We start from the raw sequence: 10,484 nt of genomic DNA, 5'->3' as shown, positions 1-10,484 counted from the left end.
TACATTTCTCGTCTTGGTAAGCCATATACTATTTTCACCAGATATGTTACTGCTGTGGCGATCCGTGGCTGAAGCCAGCATTTGAACGAGCCCTGCTACTAGTTTGTTTGGCTCAGTTTGCTGGAGAGGCATCTGCAGCAGTGTGTCATACCTAGCAGTTAAACAAGTATCAGCCTCTCCCATCAGAACCTGTTTAACCAGACCTGTCAACCCGGTGGCTTACTGCCCCAGCAGCGGTTGACTTTAACTGCCTTCAGTTACTCACATTAGCTGCTGCACTGGGGCCTGAGACAAGATTTAATAGGCAGAGGAGGTGTAAGGAAGGAGGAGGAGGAGGTGGTGGTGGTTGAAGAAAAGGAGAGGAGGTGATAGTAAAGGTGGATGGTTGGAGGAAGGCGGAGGATTTTCAGTGCCTTCAATGACCAGTTGACAATGGTCGACACAAAACTTCTCTGCTTCTGATGCTTTGATTGGAGGTTATTCATCCTGTCCTCTCTCTCTCTCTCTCTCTCTCTCTCTCTCTCTCTCTCTCTCTGTTTGTCAAGTATGTCAGTTCACGGGGCTTTGTTTTGGAGATGTAGCCGTGAGCTACACAACAAATACAAGTCCTGTTTGCTTTCCTCACCTTAGACCAGATCCCTTAGAGCAAGTTTATTGTGTTTCAAAGTTCAGCACAGTTTATTTAGAGTCTGATGATGTAACAAAGATTTTCCCATTTCATGTTCCAAACAACAGAGGTTTAGTTTATTTATCATTATTATTACTTTTTTTTTTCTTAAAATTTTTTGGTCCCTTTACTCTTCAACTGTCAGTCCAGCTAAACAAGATATACTTACAATTATGACTCAAAATTAATTGGGAGGAAAAACGCTCAATATTAATAATAATGTCAACTGAACAACAGTATTGCACTACTAGTAATACTACAGTATTATGTTTTCATATAATGTGACTGTAAACCACTTATACTTGTGTCATAATTATTTTGTCCTTATTCTTTCATTCTCTTTGTCTTTCTTTCTTCCTTTACTTCTTTTTTTTATATTATTTTTTTAAGCGAGTGCAGCCTACTGATCGCCCACACAGTTTCCTCTCTTGGCTATGTGACCGTGTGAGTAATTCACCTCTGACACACCTGATGAAGCTGGAAAAAATAGGAAGCAAGCATTGACTTGTTCAGCTTACTGTACCTGTGCCTTCCTTTGCACATTTTTTTTTTCTCGTAAGAAATCTCACAAATTTCTTTTATTTTCAGTGATCATATCTGACGTACTAATAAATTATAATCTTTTGATCTCATTAGGATGCCCAGGGCTACTTGTCAGCTCTGGATTCACTGAACTGTAGTCATATTTCATGCCAGCTCTGACTGAATGACCTTTCTATGTAGGTCACAGCAAGTCACATGACATGGGGCTGTTTGTCAGGAAGGAAAGAGGAAAAAACTCGCCAAAAAAGTCAATGTTTTTTTTTTTTTTTTTTTTTTTTTCCATATTTTAATCTCATATCAATTTTAGCTGATGCTTCATCTTTAACTTTTACTACTAACTGGCAGCAGTTCAGAAAAAAACTGTGCCACGTCTTCATCAAAAAGACCAGAGCTGTACATCAAGGTGTCATAGTGATTCATGGAGGCTAACAAGGCTACAAAGCTTTGAAATATTCATTGACTGTTATACATCCATTGACTAATGTCACACACACACATTTATAGCTTTTATGCTCGACAAGTTCCCAGATATTTAGCGCTTACTTTCACCCCTTCCATTTAGTCCGACCACTTCCCTCCAGCAACTGCCTTTGAAATCTGTTGTACATTAAAGCTCATTTGCAGGCAGACTAATCGCTGCTTGCAGCTCCCAACCGCTGAAACCACTTTACGAGTTAAACTGTGGCCTCAACATCCCATGTCACAAGTCACAAGTCATACCGGCTATGATAGTTTCTGATGTGTGACTCAGGGGTCGACGTCGGTCCTGCACTCTCTGCGAATTCAAAGGGAATGTTCAGCTTTAAATAACTTTCAATTTTTTTTTTTTTTTTTTTTTTACAGTATGTATCTTGTACTTTTTAATCACAAGATATAACTTGATCATATTGTAACTTAAAGTGACAGCTAAGTCAGCAGTGTGTGTGTGTGTGTGTGTGTGTGTGTGTGTGTGGTTGTGTGTGGAGGAGCAGGGAGGGGGGTTAGCTGTGTGGGGAACTTACTTCAATAATGAGAGCATTAAACAACAATGGTGGGGGGTGAGGTGGGGGGCTGGGGGGTTGTTGTCTAATCCCTGAGGAAAATGTGGAAGAAATTAATCTAAATTACAAGGATGAGGCTAGTCTGGAGTCTGGGGCTGGAAGGGCTACAGAGGAAAGAGAAGGAGGGATAGAAAAGGAGAGGAGGGGGGGTTGGTGAAGGGTGGCGAAAACATCCATGACTCCCGTTCTTTTTTGTTTTTGTTTTTCTTTTTTCTTTCTTTCCCTTTTTTTTTTGTTGGTCATTTTTCCTCATCCTGTGGGAATGTGGTGGCCTGTCTTCCTTCCTCGTTGGCTAGCCACCCAGACACCCCTCCTTCCCGCACTCACGCATACTACCAATTAGTCGGCAGTGGAGCCGCGGCCCGTGTGGACTGGACTGCAGGGACCCCTCGATCCCTGCTGTCCTTCCCTCACTCCCTTCTCGCAGACAACAGATGTCTCGGTTTCTCAGGGAATCTCTTTGCTGGCCTCTTCCAGCCCCTCTCTCTCTCTCTCTCTCTCTCTCCAAAATAAAGATCCTTCCCATTCTCCCCAGTCCTAATACTTCCCAGAACTAACTGGAGAGGGGTTAGCTGGTAAGGAGGCCTGCATAACCCCAAACTCCCCTCCACTGCTTCACCACCAGCAAGGGCCCCTTCTTCTTTCTTATTTAGCTCGACACAAAAACAGATAAATTACGCAGGATCTAATGAAAAGCATCTGCCGTCTCCCCCTTCTAACAAACATACAACCAAGTCTTATTCACCTAGGCCAGGAAACAGTAATTGGAACAAGCTGTTTGGTCAACAAACAGGCCTGTAAACACAAAGTGTACTGTACTATACATACAGCACACAGCATTGGTTTACCATATTCAGGAATGATGGACATGTGGGTATAACACATTCGAAGGTTGCACATTTGATGTCACTGATGGCAAAAATAAGCATCTGAAGGGTTGCCCCAATAGCTCACTTGGTAGACTGTATCCCATGCATCATCAAGGCTAAGTCCTTACCACAGCAGCCTGGGTTTGAATCCATCCCAAGCTCTTTGCTGCCTCTCATGCCCTCTCTCTCTTCTGTCACTATAAAAAAAAGCAGAAATGCCAAAAAGAAGTCTGAAAAAAAAAAAAAAAAAAAAGATTATCTGTTGGTCTGTCATTGACAAAAGATGGATACGGGTATTCTAGGAAAGTAACATTTGTCACTTATTGTCGTTGTTAATGGGATTATGGATTAGGAAGGATTATTGATTTGTCTGAGTCTCACTGCTCTGTGCCTCATCATTGCCCAACACATGGTTGATTCCCAAGCCTAGTGAATGGTTCTTGTGACTGTGGCATTGGCTGCAGTAGAGGCTAATACCACAGTAATGACCATATCACAGTTAAAGAGTGACTGTCTCCCAGAAACCACCTGCTGCTGTGTGTACGGCCTCTCTCCCAATGCATCATGGGATGGCTTCGCTGTAACTGCCAGTTCATGCTTAGCAAATACTGAAGGACTGATGTGGATTTAAAAATGTTTTAGACTTAATTATTTTTCTTTGCCAAAATGTATTTTTTATTAGTTCACTAATATTTATAGGATCATAGATTGATATTAAAACCACGTTAACTCTGCCAGTCCCATTGGTGGATTCATCATTACAAATGCAAACTGTGTAGCCAAGCTTTGTTCAAACCCACATAGCTTTATTTAAAACTGAAGTGGAGACCCCAGGCTTCCCAAAGATACCAAATATGTTCTGCTGAATTACAGGGAAATAGCATCTTGGGTTTAAACATTGCGCTCAGTATAACCATGATGTAGCTGCGATGAAGCATACAAAGAACAGTTACAGAATATGTATGTGACATTGTCCTGCAATATGAGGAAAAATAAGTTTGAAGCTACTTAAGGGAGAAATCAGGAAAAAATGGTTTAAATATTCCCAATATAAAGTACTATAATGTATAATACACAAATAAAAATAACTACAAGAAAAAAGCAAAATGAATATTAGTTTGGAAAAAGGTTTTCTGGATAAAGCAATGAATAAATTCTCTGTTAGTTACCATCACAGGATCGTATGCTCAGTTCATCCCATGAACCTCATTGTAATCAAATGAAATTAATGAGCAATTACTGGGATACCACATTAACAATCACAAGACAGAACTGTAACTCTGACTAGCCAGCATGACGCCTCAGCCTACGCAGAGCTCATGGTGCAGCAGCTCATATGTCAACGCCTATTATCAACACCTCCTTGGGATCCTTTTCTGGTAATACTAAGAGAGGGCTCTTAATCACAACTTGAAATCGCACCCATTGACCTCTGTGAAGAATCAGTGACTTTGTGGCCATGCTGCTGGTCAGAGGGCACTGGCAGTGGATATGGTGTGGTCAGTCATCCCATAATTGGGAGGCAAGGGTTAATTGTCTTCTGAATCACATGGCTGTGGTTTACCTCTGTTGCTGTGACAGGAAGTCCCACAGTGTTGAAGCACTGGGTAATTTTCAGTCAACAAAAGATCTATTCCAGTGCTCCACAATGACGGCTAAAACACTTTTGGAAAGATTTCACTCCATAGTGACACGCTGTACATCCATTTTAGGGAAAAAAAAAAATCATCTGACATTAGGTCTCAGTTTTTTTGCTTGGAAGCATTTTAGAAAATATGGTTGTTTAGGACCGTTTCTTTCCAGTGGGAAGCGTAGGAAGCATCCTAGTTGGGTTCCTTGATTTGGCTCCTTTACTGCATTGGATATCCCACAAGACCATGCGACGAGCCAAAAACTGCCTGTGCTGTGATGTAACTTGGCTAACATAGCTGCTACTCACCCTACTAGAAATAACCCAACTAGTCATTGAGGAACGCATAAAAGAACCTGATATAAAAGTCTTTGACATGTTCCATGACTGCCCGTACCTGGCTCATAGGTCGCTTACGTTGCATTTACGTTGCTTTTTTACATTCTACTTTCACTAGAGGCTTACTACCGACACCTCTATGTTAATTATGTGACTTTTCCTTGTTTGCTTATTTTTGCCTAAATAGGGTCATATCAACACAGGACATTCCCAGCTAGGTGACATTAAGCTTTCTTGGCAAAAAAAAGTTATCTGATATTACAGAGTAAGTAGCTGCTTTAACTCTTCAAAAGAGAGCAAACTGAAACTTTTGGTAGCATTTACTGATTCCTGTCAGCAGACGTTTTCCACAGCCGCCATTTTAACATGAATAGCAGGGCATACACAGGTGTTTAACTAAGGTTCTGTCCCATTTAGGTATAATGGAGCCTTTTCAGCAAGCCACCGTGAACAACACCGGTACCGTAGCTCTGTTCGATCTAAACCTTAATCAATGTCAACAGTGAGACCCATGTTTATCCTACTGTTTCATGTCAAAATGGCTGCTGTGAAAAAAGTCTATTACTTCACTATCCAAATCTCCAAACCATCCAACAGACATTGAGAAGATCATCATAAGAAACCATTCAGTGGTTTTCTCAAATAGTTTCTTGTAACACCCAGCTTAAGAGAATCAGACCGTGACTTTTAACCTAATTAGTTCAAGAAATCTGCAGTCTTGTTGTCTTCAGCTGAATATGAGAGGAAACATTCAAAAAGAGGAGAATGAAAGTCCCTGCAACTTGTGAGATGGGAGACAGTGTGTGTGTGGGTGAGTGTATGTGAGTGCGTATGTATATATATGCATGTGTATGTGTGTATGTGTGTGTGTGTGTGTGTGTGTGTGTGTGTGTGTGTGTGTGTGTGTGTGTGTGTGTGTGTGTGTGTGTGCGTGTGTGTTTGTGTGTGCTGTCCTGACTTCAGAGCAGGCTTCAGAGCAGGAATGCCCATAGGCAGGCACCAGCCTTTATGGTTCAGCTAAAGGTAAAGCTCATTACTCCGGCCGACAGTCTCTAACCAGCTGTACTGCATGGTTAAAGCTCCGGCCTCAGGCACTTTGGCTTTCCACTAATAAAGATAGCATAGCAGAAGAGAAACACGCAGATATGTGGACTTTTGCAGAGGAGAGGGGAAAGAGAGAGACAGCCGGACAGAGAAGTAAGAAAAAAAAAAGATACAAAATTAAAGAGGAAGAAACAGAAAGACAGAGTGAGACACAAACAGAGAGACTTCATTGTCATTTCATTGTCACCAGACAGCCACTTCTGAAAACTGCCTTGTAGCAATAAGTAGTGGGATCCAACAATCCATGTTTTAAGGCAAAACCGGGACAAAGATCTCTCCTGGTAAGGTGCGTTGGAGAAGTAGGAAAAAGACGAATGCCAAATGAAAAGATACATATCTGCCAAAGCAAGAGAAAATAGTAAACATGTGAAGCCAAAGCTGCCTTGAATGGATTTCTTTGACAGCAAATGCTTCCAGTATGGAGTGAATCATTGTAAAACCACATTCATTTCCTGCCTGTGTTTATCCAAAGGGGGATGAGATACAAAGCTGTCCAGACTTGTTTGCAGTGTGCAGGATAGTGTACAGAGCAGGGGATGCGCTCATCTCGCATAGGGAAAGGCCATACTTTGTAGTAGTAACACTTGTATGTGTAATTTGACAGCCCTACTGGATAAGATATAGCTACTGGATAGGGAAATCATAGAAAGCATAGAAATGTAGAGTTTACACTTTGATTTACAACAAAAATAAAATGAAAAAAAGTTATATACACAAGTATTTTCCAGGTAAGGAGAAAAGATTGCTGTAATGGACATTTGTTTTCCCATTTGAATGAATTAGTCACAGATGATTTAATAACAGAAACAGAGCAGTTTCCCATTTTCCTCCCTCCCTTCATTCTCTCCTGCCCAGCATTTCATCCAGCCCATGTGTGGCATATGGCAGCTATAGACTTGCATGACTTGGTTATGTTGTACATTGTGTTGGAGAGAGGCGGAGAGAAAAGGAGCAATGTTTACAGTACCTACCGTGGCATCCGGCCACGGTGCTGTTTTTGCATAAAGAGGGAAGGTGGTGACGAAAGGTGTCAGTGCCCACCTGTCAGATTGGCGTGGTTCCTTTTTAAACAACAGACACGGGGGGGAGAGAGGGAGTGAGGGAATGAAAGAGCGGAAAAGTGAGAGAGATCATTCATCTTAACAGTGGAGCTGTGGTTTTAGTCAAGAGACAGGAGGCATGAGGAAACTGGGGAGTATTTTAGTGACTGGTATTTATCCACACATGTGGTGCACCGTCTGAAACATTACAAATACATTTGGTCATATATGAAGTAAAACATTAACTAATGAACACCTTACGTCAGTGTACCAGCAATGATGATTAGTGTTTATTTTTTTTGAGAATGGAGGCGATCCCTTCAAGAAATACAGTTAAACTTCAAAGACATGGCTTGCACGAGTAAAATTAGTACGGTAGCACAAAATAGCATGGCTGGGGCATCCAACAGGCTTACTCAACTGTAGCAGAACTGATACAAGTCACATCCTTTTGGATCAACCAAGGGGAGAAAATGCTGATGGCTGGGTGCAGAGCTGCCACGAAAGGAATTAATGTCTCCGGGCTGTATTTGTGTAATGTGCCTATTTGTGTTAGAGCAGGCAAACATACATTTGAATATGACCTCAAAAGTTTGAATTGGCTGAGATGGATGGCTTTAGAAGCCGACAAAACACTTGCAAAACAAGATACATCCATTACAATTAACCAACAAAGCATTCAGCTGCTGTTCTGCTCAGGTATGTGCTCTGGATGTCTGTGTTGTTTATGTATGGTATTTGTGTCTGGGATGTATTAGTGTAAGTTTGTGTTTGTGTATGTGTGTGCATGGATGGGCACGTGTGTGCATGCATGAGTGTGTCTTCATGTGTTTGTGCATATGTTTTTTGTGTACACTGCCATTGCACCTGCCTATCCAAAAAAAAAAAAAAAAAAAAAAAGCTATATTAGCGTGACTGTTACAGACGACTGTTCTGCTGATACAATCACTCCTGGATACACTGGCATGATAGAAGTAAAAAATAAATAAATAAATGAATAGAAAATAAACATACAGACCATGAGGGAAAAGATGAGGCAGAGAGAGAGAGAGAGAGAGAGAGAGAGAGAGAGAGAGAGAGAGAGAGAAAGAGAGCAAGCGAGAAAGAGCGAGAGATCCCAGATGTCAGTGATATGAGGGCAATAAAGCTCTTATCTCAGCATGTTTACACTCACAGAATTGCTGTATGCTGTCTGTTATTGTTTGGTGAGCAACAGAAGTGTCTCACCTATCAAGGCAGTCTGTTAAAAAACCACAAACAGTGCACTCTGCAATTCTTTATTAAGAACGTATATACAGTGAATATGTCGAAATAACACGTAGCATAAAGTACAGAAAAATGCTCAAATATGGGTTGTCACAACTGTGATGATAAGAAAACCTCATTCGTGTAAACCTTGTTTTCCATATGGGTCTTATCACAATGTGTAAGTATATCTAACCACATGCAGGTATGATGAGTCAGTGTGTTTATCATGTATTTCAAGATTCATATTCATGCAAAGAACTGTCAAAGTATTGGGAAATATTATTTTAGGATGCCAGCAGGGATGGTGCTCATAAAACACACTGCCGTCTGCACAATGTTGATGGGGCATGAGAGTTCCTGTTTTGTGCCACACAGGGAGAAAAACACAACTATTTTGCAATGTTTTTTGCAGTGTGCTAGTTGGCGTATATGCACTGTAAATGATTTCACTATAAAGAGTTACCACACATGAATAAAATAATAATAATAAAAAAAATACTCAGGCATAAGTTATGGTAGTTGTGTTTTACACGTGGATAGAACAACATCTAAAGGTTTAATGATATCTTCACATGACACTGAAGTGCAATGGATTAGAAAAATAAATGTTAAATGAATAGATTTTTTACATGTGACACAATGGCTTTCCTCTGCCCTTAAACCTTTATGTGTGTGTGTGTGTGTGTGTGTGTGTGTGTGTGTGTGTGTGTGTTTGCTTTGTCCAAACAGACAGACAGAAATCTCTAGCAGGAGGAAAAATGTGCAGCTTGAAAATATCAGTCTTGTTCTGACATGTCTCATCATTTTCTCTTCCCCACCAACCAACCTACTTAAACAGCTCTTCACTGAAGAGCCCAGCAGCAGACATAGTCACGCAGCAAACTGATTAACTGATGGAAAAAAAAGTTAAAAAAAAAAAAAAAAAGACAAATTAACATAAACATACCGAAATCCACAATCTTATCTCTACTGGATTAAATTGGAACCCCTTATTTATTTGCAACAAATAGCACAAATTACAATTAGAAACAAAGAAGAATAATTAAATATCAGTTAAAAATGTGTGTCCATCTTATAAAAAGTAAAAATATAAAAAGAGCTCACCAGGGCAACACCAGAGCTGATCCCAAGGACTGAAAACACACAGGCTTACAGCAGTTTGTAACGCTCAGCCGCCCCTCCAGCAGGAGAGGTAAGGGATAGGGACAGGGATTAGCCGGTATGAAGACTCTGTGCAAGTAAATACTAGTTAAATAGTTAGAATGGAGCAGTGTTGCAGATGGCCAAATATCCAGAGAAGATAGGAAATAGGTAAATTAGCTCTCCAGAGAAGGTGAGCTTACAACCTAAGTCCATTTCCTCTGTTCACAGGTCACTGGTGCTGTGAGCTACAACGTAGTCCCCCCCCCCCCCCCCCCTTCCTCTCCCTCCTTTCGCCTTGCTTTACCTCTGAGGGGGGAACATATTCTTAACTGTCTGAACTCCATCTGATTCCAATTTCCCCTTACTGTCCCCTTGAAAGCAGTTTCCTTAAAGGACTTCATCTGTATCCCTTGTCAAAATCATGTGCACAGTCTTTTGTTTGTTCGCTCGGATGATTAATTTAAACCGTAACTGTAGCTACAGTCGTGGGGTCAAATGATTTGACTCAAATCTGAGATGCTATATTATGATTTTATAGTGGATATGATAATCAGATGAGACCTTCTTGATTCCCATAAATAAATTCTTCTCTTGCTTGGTGATCCGTTTAGGTGCAAGGATGTGCCTTACTTGAGGAGGGCAATCCTAACCGCAGTTCAACCTATGATAAATTACCAGTAAAACACCATCTTTTGGCCTGGATCTCTTAATGTGCTGATGAATTGTGTGAACAATGTCATCTGCTTTTTTAAGATGTAGTCCCGGGTAAAGAAAACCTTGTTGCTTGGTGTAAAACTGGTCCTAGTTAAGGATTGAAGTCTTCTACCTCAGGAACTGCATGTGTCCTTGCTGACCTAGGAC

This window comes from Myripristis murdjan, chromosome 5 (genome assembly GCF_902150065.1).
Source record: "Myripristis murdjan chromosome 5, fMyrMur1.1, whole genome shotgun sequence".
Classification (NCBI taxonomy): domain Eukaryota; kingdom Metazoa; phylum Chordata; class Actinopteri; order Holocentriformes; family Holocentridae; genus Myripristis; species Myripristis murdjan.
The sequence above is the reverse complement of the archived record's forward strand: the minus strand, read 5'-3'. Positions refer to the sequence as shown.